This window comes from Canis lupus, chromosome 20, assembly GCF_003254725.2.
Source record: "Canis lupus dingo isolate Sandy chromosome 20, ASM325472v2, whole genome shotgun sequence".
Classification (NCBI taxonomy): Eukaryota; Metazoa; Chordata; class Mammalia; order Carnivora; family Canidae; genus Canis; species Canis lupus.
This window is the reverse complement of record NC_064262.1, coordinates 1,770,729-1,786,214: the sequence shown is the minus strand read 5'-3', so window position 1 is coordinate 1,786,214 and position 15,486 is coordinate 1,770,729. Positions and strand designations below refer to the sequence as shown.

Below are 15,486 nucleotides of genomic sequence, written 5' to 3'. Positions count from 1 at the left end.
TCTTAAATGCCTCCTGATGGAAAGGCAGGGGGGCGGTGGAAATACCTGCGACTGCTGGTGACGATGGGGAACCAAAGTGAAGACCCACTTCTCAGCATCAAGTGGCCAGATGGCCAGGGTGATAGACTCAGGCGAGCGATGGACGATGGACGTGAAGGAGCTCCGCAGATGGTAAATGCTTAATGGATAGGAGGAGTTAGCGTGTTTCTGAAAGTTCTTTTTACTCTTGTGTTTGTTTCCCGTGTGTGTGTGTGTGTGTGTGTGTGTGTGTGTGTTTGCACGTATGCATGGACCTTCCTGAGACAGGGGAGTCTGAGCTTACACTTGTCGGCACTACCTGGGGCTTCCTGAGCTGTGGATGCATCCGAGATGCTGTTGGTCTGGGTTATGTTCTCAGTGAGGCTGGAACCTGGGGATTGGAAGCCCGGGACCCCCGGGGGGGGGTCCATGTGACACCGTCTTGAGCTCTCTCCCCCAAGGTCATCTGGATGGATGCACCCAGGAATCCTGAAGAGCTTAACAAACACACCATGTGTTCCAGCAGTCTCTGATGGAGTGTGGGATTGTGTGGTAGGATCGGGGCTGGGGGCTGGGCTGGGAAGCTGTCATTCAGCCTCCACTTCCAACAGCAGAGTGATTAGTTGAGCTGTGGTCTGGAATGCAGTCCTTAGATTGTGGCCTCTTGGAGAATTCCTGAACCATCACAACCCGGGTGGGAGGTACTATCCCCATTTCATGGATGAGCAAATCGAGGCAACAAGGAAGTTTAATAAATGTCCGAGGTCACCCACCAGAGACCTGGCCCAGCTGGAGTGGTGCCCAGCGTTATCAGACTCCAAAGTCTGCATGCCGCTTCCTCCAGAGGCATTGTCCTTCTTATCAAAAGAAGCCTTGATGAAATCTGAGTGTTTATGGATCAGCTGGAAGCCCATCACTCCCGCCTCCCCATCTGGCCCTCCCTGGACAATAGAAGTCTCCTCCACACCCACTTTTTGCTGTGACAGAAAAGGCTGGTCTCATGGTCGGGACTCTACCGCTTCCGACCCCCTGGGCTGGAGGCAGACACCCAGGGAAGAAGGCCCTCTTGTCTGGCTGAGCGCGGAGGGTGGGAGAGGCAGCGCCTGAGCCGGGCTGCGGGGCGGCTGTGGCACCTTGTCTCTGTCCGCAGCACAGCCCCGGGGCCAAGAGCTCCCGGCTCCGGGAGAAGCCCAGGCCCAGACACGGGGCCTCCTCCGCCGGGACCCTGGGGTGGGATTGTGCCAGAGGCTCCTTCCCGGCCGCTTGCTCACTGCGCCTGGAGAGCGGCCCTCAGGCTCCCTCCCGCGCAGGAACTCCACGGTCGCCAGCAACATGTGCACTAACCCTTGTTTGAAAAGAATTTAGGGGCGCCTGAGTGGCGCAGCCCGTCAAGCGTCTTGGGTCATGATCCCGGCTGCTGAGATGGAGCCCCACAGCTGCGGCTCCCGCCCCCTCCGCCTGCCACGCGCCCTGCTCCTGCTCTGTCGAATAAATAAATAGAATCTTAAAAAAACCAGACCCAATTTAACTGGCAACTCCTCTGCCACCTTTCTTATGAAAACATTTAAAATGGAAATACTGAAGGAGTGGCTGAAAGCAATCTGAATGCCTGCAGTGGCTGCTGTAGCCGTGGCTGGTTGCTCCTCCATCCTCCCCCCTGAATGCCCTTTATCTCTGCTGAACTCTCTGAACGTAAGGCACAGACACTGTAACACCCAAACCCTTCAGCCTGCGTCTTTCAAAACGGCTTTGGAGAAACAGGACACCTTCATGAACCTCCAGGTTTGCAGACGCCCCATGGTAGGGTGGCACCAGCTCCCTCATTTTCCTTTGGAGAAGGAAGTCCACCTGTGGCATGAGCACGGGTGACATCTGCAGTGTCACCAGGCCTCTGCTGGAAGTCCAGGGGTGCCCGGCTGGCTGCACGCTGAGGAGCTGGAGGGACCTGTGACAGCCTCGCCCCAGCCTCTGGATCCAGCCCGGCCCGAGCCCAGGGAGTCAGTCTGGTTTTGTGTTTGGTTTTGTTTTGCTTGAACCAGTTTGAGTTACATTCTCATAAGTTACACCAGCATCTCATTCACCTCCTACCCTCCTGCCAAAATGGACTCCATTAAGTAAAAATGTTAAATTAATGGGCCTGTCGGTTGATAATGGTTGTGGGATCATTTTAAAATGAATTTGGCCATTAAAATAAACTCTCCACTTAGTCACTTGAAGCCACCAGTCTGGCCATGCGAATCCTGAAACCACCTAATCTTCATATCAAAGCAGTGATAAAACAAACAATTTAGTTTCCTTGTGAGGAGAGCTGAGATGTGTGTGTGGGGGGAGAGGTGGGGGCGAGTGTTGCTGCCCCGTGGAGAGCTGCCTCCGTGGCTCCAGGAGACCATGGACCTGGAACTGGTTTGCTGGTGATTACCGTTGTCGGGGGTCCGCTTGGACCTGTTAGGACCTCTGCTTCCTCGCTTAGAAATAAGAACCCAGGAAGGAAATATATCAGAAGGGACACTGGGTGGCTCAGTGGTTGAGTGTCTGCCTTTGGCTTAGGGCGTGATCCTGGGGTCCTGGGATCGAGTCCCCACATCAGACTCCCCACAGGGAGCCTGCTTCTCCCTCTGCCTGTGTCTCTGCCTCTCTCTCTCTCTGTGTCTCTCATGAATAAATAAATACAATCTTAAAAAGAGAGAAATGAATCAGAAAAGAAAATTAATAAGAGAGTAATAGAGGATGCGGTGGGAGGCTCTTCTAGGGGGCCCAGAGGTGGCCAGAGCTGGGGAGGGGGGCTTTGACGTCACTTAGCTTTGTCTGAACTGATGATTCACATCTGTGAAATGGGCACAGGGCCACTGGGCCTCACTCATTCTACGCACTCAGGACCTCTGGAAGGACAGTCCCCCATGGAGCCCTCACCCCTGTGTCCTGAGATGAGGATGCTCCTGGATTGAGGCTGGGGAACTTTGTGACCCCAATCCCACAGGTTCTACCATAGAGGAGCATCTGTGCTATGTCTAGCTTCCCCTCCCTATGGTCTTTAGCAGAGATTGTTTCTTTCTTTTTTTGTTTTCTCTTTTTAATAGCCTGCCTGTCTTTAAAAAATTAAAGAGCACTGAATTTGAAGTGGGAAGACCTTCACATTTACAGAGTTTTCCTTGATTCGATTTATAGGAGGTTTTCCCCCCCTGTTTTATTAGTTTCTTTTCAAAAGAACCAGGTCTGTTATTTATTTATTATGTTCATGCTTTTATGTTCCCTAATTTATTTATTTGCTTTTATCTTTATTATTTCCTTTCTCCCATTTTCCTTTGGGTTTGTTCTTTTCTTAAAAATCTGAGGTTGAAAGCCTCATCTGTTCATGTTCTCTTTGTATGTGCGAGTGGGTTTTTGACAATAAGAGCATTTAAAGTCGTGGAGGAGCCTCTGAGGCTGGCGAGGACTGTCCCAGAGGTTTTGATATGTGGGGCTCTGTGTTCATTGTTTTCCAGGTAGTCTGTTGTGTGCTTGATTTCCTCCTTGACCTACATGTTATTTAGGAGAAGAGTTTTAAATCTCCAATTTTCTTTCTTTATTTAGAAAGAATTTATTGCCAGTTTTATTTTATTGTGGTCCAGGCTGTCATCTCTAAAATATCTGTTCAAACATTTTTTTTTTTTTGACACTGGCACCGTGACTGACCAAACGATCAGCTTTTCTTTTTTTACTTTAAGATTTTACTCATTTACTTGAGACAGAGCATGAAAGCAAGAAAGCACAAGCAAGGCGGGTGGGCAGAGGGAGAGGGAGAAGCAGGCTCCCCGCTGAGCAGGCAGCCTGACTCCCAGGACCCTGAGATCATGACCTGAGCCGAAGGCAGACACTTAACCCAAGGATCAGCTTTCACAGCTGTTCCATGGAACTCACCCCAGTGGCATGTTCCCTGTTGGGCATAATGATAGATGTTTATGTATTAATTCATCCTCTTAATTACAGAGCTCAGATCCTCCTTGCTCATTTTTTGTTCCTTAATATTTCATAAAAGAGTGTTAGTTAAAATGCCCCAGCACAATCGAATTTCTCTATGTCCTTTTATTTCTCACAAGTAAGACATGTATTTTGTAGCTATTTGGCATATAAAAGTGTGAGTAAAAGGGAAAATCACGATTAATTGCATCTTCTCGTGATTCTCCAGGAGTGTAGACTCTGGAGCTGGACGGCAGCGGCTCAAGCCCTGGATGGGGGCCACTCTGTGCTGCTTGTGTGGCTCCCCTGGGTGTGCCTCTGTTTTCTCATCTCAGAGGTGGGGTGGAATAGTGTCCACTGAGCAGAGCTGTGAGGAAGCTCATCAGCACGTAGTAAGCAGTGAGCACACGGCCCGGCGCACGGCCAGGGCTTTGGAAGGGAGTCCTGAGCTTGTTAGTGCTGTTTCACCCCGAGCCTCTGCACGGTGTTCAGTATGTTCCTTTCATGGATATTACTAAGGCCATCTTTGCTTTCTTTTGTTGAAGTTTAAATTAAACACACGCAGGCACATGCACCCGCGTTGGGGCACACACACATGCACGCAGGACGCCTAGGCCCACGCGGCCCTTCCCTGGCCTGACCTGTGCTCCCTCTCTCCCTCGACGCCGAGGCCTGAACTGCACCCTTCCCTTCTGCCTTCCCTCTGTCCAATTCCGCTGTGTGCCTGGGGAACAGAGGGGAGGGGAGGCCCGGACCTGTGGCCTCCTCAAGAGGCTCCCCGGCCTCTGTCCCCGCCTCCCCGGCCAGGGTTGTTCTGGAGACGCCTTTGATTCTCTCTGCTTTCTGTTCCCAGCCTGAGAGGTGCCACCTGGACCATTTCTCTTCATCTTCCTGACTTCGCTCCTTCCTGGGGAGGCTGTGCTGGTCCAGAAGTGTCCACCTCCTGCCCATCCTCCAGGAATGTTTCCATCTTAGCAAGAGAGAGATCAAAGTGCCTATGTTGTTCTAGACTTCTGATCTCTGCCTGAGGAGTTGTCCCCAGGGCTGAGGGCATTCTTGCCAGATCCATGGAGCCTGCTGGCTTCGTGGTTCAGAGGCAGAAGCAAACCAATTTAAGAGACAGCCCCTCCTTTCCTTCCCTCCCTCTCTCCTGCCTTCCCTCTCTCCCATTCTGTCTCCTTCCCCTCTCCTCTCTTTGACAAATACTTATTAAATGTCTACCCATGGTGTCAGGCATGGAGATAAAGAGTGAGTAAAAACTGATGTGATCCACTGAAGGCCCATGACCACTCGTCAGAATGGCTAGGTGAAGAGAACAGCCCCCAAGAGGACAGTGCGGCCGAGGACGTGGAGCCTCCTGCCGTCCCCACCCCTGTGTAGGCAGGAGTGTGACCTGGGGCACCCACACTGGAAACCGTGTGGCCTTCCGCTGCTTACTAAAGCGAGCACACCTTTATCTCACTACCTGGCAATTGCATGCCTGAGTCTACAGCAACAGAATGTCTACACATGTGTATCAAAAGGCTTGTATGAGAACATGCATAGCAGTGTTATCCATCATGACCCCAGACCAGAAGCAGCTCCCAAGCCCATTGGCTTTGGTATATCGGTACAGTGGGTTCTTACATGGCACTGGGAACGGACGGCCCACAGCCACCCTTGACAAAACGGATCCTACCTCACACAGAGCACCTGCTCTATGACTAAATATGTAGAAAGCTTAAAAGCTGGCAGCGTGAATCTAAGTTGGTGGAAGTCAGAATGGTGGTCACCCTTGAGGGGGGTGACATGAGAAATTGCTGGAGTGTAGTCATGTTTACATGGGTGTGTAGAAATTCAGTGAGCTGCACTCTATGGCCTGTATGTGTGCTTGAGTGTGTTAGAATAGAAAAGAATAGAACAGAATAAGATAGGATAGGATAGAGTAGGATGGGATGGGATAGGATAGGATAGAACAAGATAGAAAAGAGTTGAACAGAATAGAACAGATAGAATAGAATAAAATTAGAATAGAATAGAATAGAATAGAATAGAATAGAATAGAATAGAAAAGAATAGAAAAAAAGTAGGTGCTCTCTGTCTTTCTGGAGTGAATGGTCATGTGTGGGGAGACAGACATGGCTTCAAGGCTTGCACAAATGACTATTAGAAGCACCAGCAAGCGTCTCAGAGGTGAGTGTGTGTGCTTGCAAGGGAGGCCACTTCCTGAAGTGGTGATGCCTGAGCTTCCATGAAGGATGAACAGGAGTTAACCTGGTGGGGTGGTGCCAGTGGAGAAGGTGAGGAAAAGCCTCCCAGGAGAGCCTGTGGTGGAAGGGGCTTGGTGGGTTCCAGGCAGGTGACCCTGGGGCATATGCACAGGGGGGTGGGGGCAGGATAGGGTTGTGGCCACACGAGAGGCCAGGCTGACCACACAGAGCCCTGTAGACCTTGGGAAGGGCTTTCATCTTTATTCTGAGAGTGACCATGGGCAGCCCGTGAGGTGTTTTAAGTAGAAGGTACATGTGTGTGGAAGGGGCTATGACCTGAGGTCCTTGAGGTGGAGTCCTATCCCTGGGATCCCCTCTCCACCCCACCTGTGGATCTTTCCAGATCATCCCTTAGCACCTGAATATGCTTACCTCTGGTGGGAACCCTCTTGAGGGCTGATCCCCTAATATGCCCACCCCTAAGTATACTCAGTTTCTGCTGGTAGGAGCAGCTCCTGCCCCTCCTTCTTCCCAGGCTCCTCTGGGCAGCTCGGGTACCACTGCCGGTTGTCCTGCCAAATCAGGCTCAGGACCCTCCTTGCGGCTTCCTGGCACTGTGCTCTCCTCCCCAGGGTCTCAAACATCTGTTACTATTCTACACTGTTAAAACTTTTTTTCTTGGAAAGGTCATATAAGTGAGAGTCAAAATACAGTGCTGTCTTCCACCTTTGACAGCTGGTTCCTGATCTCAGAGATGGCGACTCATCTCTGAGATCAGGAACCTGATTTCATGAGCATCTTTCTGGAGATATTTTGCACAGACACACAAACCTATATCCCCCCCCACACACACCAGCAGTAGCACGTCCTACAGGGTGTTTTACCTCATGCCTTTTAATTTTCAGAGTCTTCATGCCTGATTATTCCATATTCACACATAGAGATCTGCTTCCTTCTTTTCGAAGTGGCTGTGGAGGGCTCTCTTTTATAGGTATGTTGCAACTCACCTGGCCAACCCCTTTGGATGGGCGCTGAGATTGTTTCTCTGTCCTCTGCTGCCTGCTGTCTATGTACATACATCTCCGAGTTCAAGTCCTTGTATCCCCACAGGCGAACTTCTCAGAAGCGAATGCTGGGTACAGGCAGGTGTGTCTGTAATGTGGACAGGTATGCCAAGGCCTCCTGCATGGAGGGTGGTGTGTCTCTTTGCCTGCATTCCCATCAGTGTATTAGCAAACCTTTTTGTATTCACCAATCTAATAGGGGAAAATGACAGCTTATTGCATGTGTGTATATATTATTATAAGTGATAATGACCATCTTCTAACTAATACGATTGAAAACTTCTATTTCCTTTCTAATGAACTTACCACTCCACTGGGGTTGGACCAGGGGAGAGTTCTGAAGAATAAATCTCATTGGAGTTGTACTGTCTTGAGGGGAGGGTGCCGGACTTTTGAACTTCCCTGGACCAGGTGACCACAGGCCTGGCTGCCTACTGTCATGGGGGTGTGACCAAGTGGCAGGTGTAACCTCCCAGGTATTTCCACCAGGTGGTGTTCATCAGTGAAGGGACCTTCTCTGTAGACCAGCACAGGTGGGAGGGAGCCTGGGGAGCCTCTGGGGAGATGGTGTGCCTGCCAGCAGGCAAGGATACCAACTATGTTGAGGACGGTTTCCTTAATCCAGACACAATCAGATCTCTGCAGGTGGCATGGAGTAGACTCCCAACGCAGGGACTGGGGCTGGCTCTTGCTGCCTGCCTTTTGACCTCCAAGATTCCCTCCTCTGGGGGATCTATCCTGGGTTCCAACCGTCTTCATCACAATGCTCTCTGAGGAGCACTGCGTTCTGTGTTTTGCTTCATAGCCCCATGTGCCGGCGACTTTCAATGAGCTGGGCATGGCACAGGGAAGTAAGCTCCAGGCAAACACTGACAAGGCTAGCCCCTCTCCAGGGCTGACTGTGGCCTTCCCACAGCCAGGGTGCCAGATCTGCATCAAGATTTTTTATCCCGAGTCTGTTATCAGGGCTGAGTCTGCATCCCAGTCGTGGAGGTAGGAGATAGGAGTTTTGTAGTATGTTAGAGTTTGTATGTGGGGACGCCTGGGTGGCTCAGGGGTTGAGCTTCTGCCTTCGGCTCAGGGCATGATCCCGGGGTCCTGGGATCGAGTCCTGCATCGGGCTCCCTGCGTGGAGCCTGCTTCTCCCTCTGCCTGTGTTTCTGCCCCTCTCTCTGTGCCTCTCGTGAATAAATAAATGCATTAAAAAAAAAAAAAGGTTGTATATGCTCTAGAAGAAACCACAGCAGAGGGGGGAGAAGGGAATCCAGGTGGGGTGTGGTGGAGTGGTTGCTCATGACCTGATGAGCAGAGATCCCAGGAGTAGGCCCTGGGGGTAATGATGTCTCTGTGCAGACAGTGGCCGGGCAAAGGCCCTGTGGTGGGAGGGGGCACAGGCTGATGGCTGGGGTAGGGTGAGTGATGGAGAGAGGTGGGGGACCTCGCTGGGAGCCCTGGCCTTGCATACTCTAAGCAGACAGGCACAGCTGGATGGACACTGTCAGTTCCCACACATAAAGGGCGGCGGCACGAGGAGGGTCCCTTTTAGGCCCGTTCGCCCTGTGGGGTGCGAATCCAAGGGGTCCTCTTCCAAAGGTGCTTGGATTCTGCTTTCTTGGCTGCTGGATTGCAGTAGCCAGGTGGCTGCCCTGCTGGTGCACCCCTCTCTGCAACTCCCCCACCCCAACCCCCCCACACACACCTGTGGGCCCAGCCACCTGGCCTGGCTGATAGGGCACTGGTTCTCCACCCGCCAGGCCTAGGACAACTCCCAACCTCTTATCCACCTCTCTAGAACCAGGCATGTTTCTTTCAGAAAAAGTAATTGATTTTCTAATTACAAAAGACGATGGGGTTGAACAGAAGAAAGGCAGATCAGAGCTCAGTCAGAAGGGCCTTCTGCAGACCTCTCCCCCTTCACCGACCCAGGGAGGGATGGCGGAGTCTCCGGAAGGAGGAGCAGAAGCTCAAGCAGGGGCTGTCTAGAGCCTCTGGCTAGTAGGCTAGAGACTGGGGTTTTAAGCTTGGTCCTGTCATTTATTTGAGGACGTGGGGCCGACTTAGAAGCTCAGTTACCCTTCTGTGAAATGGGATGTTGAGTCTGTGACTCCAGAATCTTTCCAGCTGGGATAATCTGTAATTTTGGAGACTCGTTCTGGGAATCACTTAATCATTCTCGCAGATTTATTTCTCTGTCTCTTGTTATAACTTCACTCCAAATACTGCCCCCGCCCCACAACTCCCTGCTGTGAAGGAAACAGCCATGAAGTCGCTGAGTGGTCTTCAGACAAGCCAGTTCCTAAAAGGGAATGAACAGAACCCACCATGAGGGTTGCTGGGTGGGCATTCAAAGTAACACGGTGGCAAGCCTGGCACACAGCCTGGTGTTGAGGAACAGCTAAAGCAGCCACCCATCCACCTTCCCACCTCCCCATCTCTTTGCTCTCTCCCTTAATTCTGAGCCACATTGCTCGGCATCCTACACAAAGCCTTGAGGATTTGATCATTGGTTTGAGCTGAACTTTGTTTTCTTTCTTTTTTAAGATTTTATTTATTTGAAAGAGAGAGAGAGAGAGAATGAGCTGGGGGAAGGGCAGAGGGAGGGGGGAAGCAGGCTCCCCACTGAGCGGGGAATGGAATGTGGGGCTTGATCTCAGGACCCCAAGATCATGACCTGAGCCAAAAGCAGATGCTTAACTGACTGCACCACCCAGGAACTTTGTTTTCCTTTATGTATCCCTGCCATGGAACTTCCCCTCCCCTCTCGCCCCTCTCTGAGCCCACACCTCTCCCTGACACTCCTAAACAAAGGCACATGCAGGTGTGCTGAGCCTGTTGAGAAGATGTGGGTGACAGAGCAATCAGACATGGCTGGGGACCAAGCCCTGTCCCCCAGGAGGTTCTCCTGGCCCAAAAGGTCTGACCCAGAGGGCACAAGCCTGGAGGTTCAACAGGGTGAAGCCTGCTTTTAATTGGGTTGAAGTGGAGGACACGCAGAGGAGGTGGGTGGGGTTGGGTGGTGACCACACGAAGGAAGTGGGATGGAGAGAGAAGTGGACAGTGGGTCTTGGCCAGAGATCTCAGCTCCCACAGAACTCTTGGGTCCGATGTACCTGGACCCTGGCTGGTCCTGTTAGGGTGACCCTCCCACCCCCTGAAGCAACTACTGCAGCCCTGGGAACGGGGGTCTCTCCTCAGCCAGTGTCTGCATCACTCAGTGCTGCACCCCTGGACCCTGGGAGGCAGGGTTGGAGGGTGTGGTGGGTACCTGCGGGCATCCCTCCAGCTCTGTGCATCCTGCTTCCCTTCTTGGTGTGCCTACCCTCTCCCGCCCCCACCCTGGCCTGCTTCAGATGCCCTGGCCGTCACTTGTGCTGCCTCTGACCTAAGCTCCAGTGTGCTCCTTCCTGACGCCGGGATGGCTCCCTGCTCCCCAGTCCTTGTCATCACACGTCCTTTCTAGCTAAGCCCTAAAATGACTAGTTAGACTAAGCTTGGTTTAGTGTCCTCCTCTCTCATTGACAAGGGACAGAAACCCAATTCAAACTGGCTTAAGCAAAAAGTTCAGATGCACCAAGCAGTGCAGAAGCTAGGAGTTCAAACAAGGTCTTTGAGTCTCAACATGGTTCCATTTCTTACCTCGGCTTTGGCCTGGATTTCATTCATTCCTTCCCCAGGGGTAACAGAGGTGGCTGCCTGGTGGACCCCGTATGCACAGAAGCCCTGCTGATGAAGGACGCATCGCCCTTCGGCTGCTGGAAGGGCCGTCGAGCTGACCGTTCTCAACTCCTGCTCTGCCGGCCAAGAACTGTCTTGCCTGAGGTCACATACTTTGCCTGGGTGGCCCAGACCCAATGGCTGATGATGGGGAGAAGAAAAGGCTCGGCCAACTCAGCCCAACTCAGGACAATCCTGAAGGGGCCACTTGAGCTCCAGGGATCCCCAGGGGGTGGCTGAGGCTGTCACTTCTCCCTCTGCTCACCCTTCCGTCTTCACCAGCCTTCTGAAGACCTGATCCTCAGGACCCTCTTTAATGAACATCCTGTTCACTGAAATCTGCCTGAGAGTTGACTTCCTGGAGAACCCAACCTGCTTCAAGCACTGATGATTTCCTTGTCCGCCTCCTACTAGCTTAGTGACCCCCTAGTGAAAAGGAAGAGACTCCTCTTTCCCAAAAGTGTGGCAAAATCTTAGTCGAATATTCTCGGCCTCTGAATGCCTCTGCCTGGGTCACATGAGCCCCTGGGAGCTACAGCACTCGCATTGGCCATCTGGTTCATCTAGAGCCCTGCTCCATCAGCTCACCTGAGAGGGGACTTAACCTGGACAGAAGGCGGGAACAGATGCCAGCAGAAGCACAGATGCCCTGGCATGGGCCCTGCTCGCAGGCGGCTCAGAGGGTGGTAGCCGCAGTGTGGGGCTTCACCCGGCGGCAGCAGTGCAGGGTACCCCAGGATTGGAGACAGTCGCCCTTTGCCTGCCCCCCAGCAGGAAAAGCAGAGTCACTTGCCTTCAATGCCCTGCCCTTCAGGGGTGTGGGGGGAGCAGGGGAGAGTTTTATGTGGGGCGTGAGCACAGCCACACATTCTGTCGGCCTGTCCTGGAGTGGCTGCCCCTCAGCCAGTAGCAGCACCACCATCCCCACCGAGATCCCCACAGATTCCTCATCACCTGCCAGGAGACTCTGAGGCCACCTCTTGATCAGAGACTGCGTTTTTTTCCAATTAGTCACCCAGGTGACACGCACCAAATCAAAGCTGACACCCAAATGGGCCAATCAGTAGCTCCATTTCCCCCTTCCTACCTTAGGGGGGAGAGAAAGCTAATGTATGAAACATTTACCCCCCACCCCACCCCCGCTCCCCATCTAGCAGGCCCAGGAAAGCTCAAAGACATTCGTTTCTCGTTTCTCGGTTGCCCCCTGAGCTGTCAGGCTTCCTCTCCCCATCCCCCTAGGAAATGTTTTGGGAAGCACCCAGGGTCTTAGCATCTCCCTTTCCCGGACACTGCGCAAGGACCATGGTGGGGACGGGGGGCATGTCTGCACCTCGGCCTTTAAAACAGATGGTGCCCTTGCTTTGCCAGGGCTCAGGTCCCCCCTGGCACCTCGGTCTGATGATGGTCCTTTTTGGGGCCCCTCACTTTGTTCCTCGGCTTGGTTAGACCGTGCCCTCTGCGTCCCCAGGCTTGGCTGCTCACCTCTTTCCCAGCACCCGTGGAGGCCTCAGACAGTCTCCTTGGAGACAGGACATTTAGAGAGTCTGCCCTGCCCCCACAGCCCTTAATCTTGTGTGTGTGGATGATGGGCCACCCACCCTTTCTCGTGCCTCCCCTGAGCCCTGGTTCCAAAACTCCCCCACCTCTGACCATCTCACCAGGTATCCTGGAGCACCTCCAAGCCAGCAGGCCCCAGACCAGGCTCAGCATCCTCTCCATACCTGTCCTTTCTTCCTGGCCTCAGTTGGGGGACAGCCCAGCTTCTGTCTGGTTCCAGGAGTCTGGACATCAGTCAGGACCCCCTCACCTGATGGTTCCCTCCCCGCTGCCCCCTCTGTATGCCTGTGGCTGCTCCTCACTTCAGGTCCATGTCTTTTACCAGGACCACCCCATATCCTGATGGCTCTCCAGGCCTCAGACCTCTGCCCCAGCACCAGCTCCAGCCGGGCCCTCAAAGCATCCTCAAGACCCCAACAGTGACCACACTGCCCCATCCCGAAGACCACCCGTGGCTTCCTTGTCCTGGTCCATCTCAGTTTGGATCCCGCTGGTGGCCCTCCAGTGAGAGAACAGCTTTCATGTGCTGTCCCCTCTGCCTGGCATCCTCGCTCGCATGGCCTCCTGGACCTGTCTCTCCTGGAGAACTTAGCACAGGGTTTGGGACTGCTCCTTCCTGCCTCCCTAGACTGCCTGTGCCTCCTTCTTCTTCACCTGCCACCCACAGCCTCAAGGACCTTCCCTGGGCAAGGGAAAGCCCACATCTGTGGGCCAGTGGGGGAGCTGCTTGGTCACGGTCACTGTAGAGTGAATTGTCCCATGGGGAAAGGCCTGGCCCACAGGCAGCTGGGGTCGAAGCCTTAGAGAGCCTGCAGTAGGCTGGACTTCCCTGCCCTAGACACGCCAGCCCTTGGCACCCCCTACCCTGGGCTGGAGGCTGAGGAGCCCCGGGTACATGTCCTGTCCTGTGGGCCCCCACCCCCTGCCTAATTAACGCCTGGAGCGGCTGCCTGCTTCTTTGCTCCATCTCATCTCCGACATTTTTCATGTCTAATCCACCGAGGAGATCTCCTGAAGGCTTTGAAGTCTCCGGGCGCACGAATAAAGATGTCACCCTGGCACACGCAGTGCTTCTTAATGAGGACGGGTTTGATGTGGAGCCGTGGGCCTGGAAGGAAGTAGCTTTCCTGCCCACCCCCTTCTGCAGCAGGCAGGCAGGGGTGGAGAGTCCGGGTTGGAAGCAGAGCAGGCTAAATAGGGCCCAGGCCCAGCAGGTCCTGGGACAAAGGGGAGGTAAGGCCGATAACACTCCTGAGGTCTCTCTTCATCCCTCTGGGTCAGGGACCACCCCCCCACCCCCGGGGCCAATGCTTGAACTCAGAGACCCAGCTTAGTCAAGGAAGAGTTGGCTGCAGAGGGAGTGCATTCAGGGAAAGATGCAGAGAACAAGGGGCACTCTGGCGGGAGATGGGGGGGGCAGATGGAGCCTGGGGGCAGGATGGTGCTTTGAGGGTGACAAGGGAGGAAAGGGACCCTGGGGGAGGGGACCAGGCAGGAAATGGAGCCTGGGGGGTGGTGGTTAGGGAAGAGGTGGAGCCTGGGGCAAGGACTAAGGAGGAGATGTGGGATCCTGGGTGGAGGCAGGGGAGGGAACAACTTCTGGAGAGTGCCCCTCCCCCTTTTCCAAAGCAGTGAGTGAGAGGAGCACAGACCCTCAGGCAGGCTCTCTGGGAAGGATCATGGCTCTGCTAGCCAGTGAGCATCTGACCTGCCTGTGCCTCGGTTTCTTTATCTGAGACATGGGCTGATTCTGTCCACCTGACAGAGCCTTGTGAGGACCAATGAAATCTTCTGTGTCAGGGATTAGACATGCCAGCCATAGGACACTGCTGACCACGTGTGGGTCACATACATATCTTGGAGCCTAGGCCTGCTTGGGGCCCAGAACACCCCCCTCCTCCTTCCTCAGCTCACCTGGCAGCCCCTTCTTGGCTGTGCCCCTGGGGTGTCATGCACTCCCTAGTGCTCCTGATGAAGTCAGCCACAGGCACATTGTCTGTCCCCACCTGCCTTGAGGCTCCCGCCCCTCAGTGGTCCTGGCACCTGGGACCCTGACCATTCCTCCAGCACCTAGCACTATCAGCCAGCATTTTCTGGACACTTACTGTGGGCCTGGACTCTTTACATGGAGGAGCTCAGTTCCCCTCTGAAGGTAGGTACAGTTGGCAGCCCCATTTAACAGATGTTGAGAAGGAGGTACAGAAGGGCTAAGGACGTTGCCAAGGTCGCAGAGCGACTGGTGAGGCATTCTCTCACTGACTCGGGTATTAGATGGACCCCAGGATTCCAGTCCCCCTGCCCAGATGACCTCATGGCTGTGCCCACTCAACCTTGGAGCACTCCTGGTTGGAAGTGGTGTGGACTGACCTCTACCCACGTGGAGTCTGAAAAGACCAGCAGAGCTCAGGATGAAAAGCCTTCCCCTTCCCTCCCCTACTATCCACTGGGGGTTCCAAGGAGTCCCGGGGTCCCCAAGGAAGCTCATGTCCTTGGACCTGCATGGAGCCCGGAGGGCAGAACCCACTGGGCAAAGCTGAAAGAGCCCCAGGCCTGGCAGTGGTCAGCAACCGTGCATATCCCATGCAGCGCTGCATACCTGGGGTGTAGTCATATCCTTTGCTGTGGGGCTTGGCTAGTCCTCGATGCTTAGAGGGCTTCCAGCACATAATGACCTACTTGTTTATGCCAGGCACTTCCCTTTAACCGTGCATATCCCATGCAGCGCTGCATACCTGGGGTGTAGTCATATCCTTTGCTGTGGGGCTTGGCTAGTCCTCGATGCTTAGAGGGCTTCCAGCAACATAATGACCTACTTGTTTATGCCAGGCACTTCCCTTTAACCTCCCCCCAGTCCTCTCAGAGAGATATTACTGTACCTAGTTCTACTGAGAAACAAAGATCAGAGAGCTTAGGTGACTTGTTTGAGGCTGCACAGCATCGGTCTCTTTCCCTTCCTCGTCTCAGCCCCATTTCCCTACTGGTGCTACCTAGATCCACCTCCTAAATAT

The 15,486-nt window shown here is 53.6% G+C and overlaps 2 long non-coding RNA genes across 3 annotated transcripts; one reads left to right on the top strand and one right to left on the bottom strand.

Moving 5' to 3' along the window:
* Positions 1–4,105: 4,105 nt before the first annotated feature.
* LOC112660455 (uncharacterized) lies at positions 4,106–7,945 on the bottom strand. 2 transcript variants are annotated; one of them, XR_003136949.3, is made up of 3 exons: positions 7,514–7,945; positions 7,151–7,399; positions 4,106–4,924 (listed from the first exon to the last, which is right to left on the bottom strand). It is a non-coding gene; the product is annotated as an uncharacterized LOC112660455 (long non-coding RNA). The 2 variants fall into 2 exon arrangements; XR_003136947.3 differs by lacking the exon at positions 4,106–4,924 and having other exon boundaries at positions 7,017–7,399.
* LOC125753113 (uncharacterized) lies at positions 7,763–13,539 on the top strand. Its single transcript, XR_007404157.1, has 2 exons — positions 7,763–8,200; positions 10,882–13,539. It is a non-coding gene; the product is annotated as an uncharacterized LOC125753113 (long non-coding RNA).
* Positions 13,540–15,486: the final 1,947 nt, after the last annotated feature.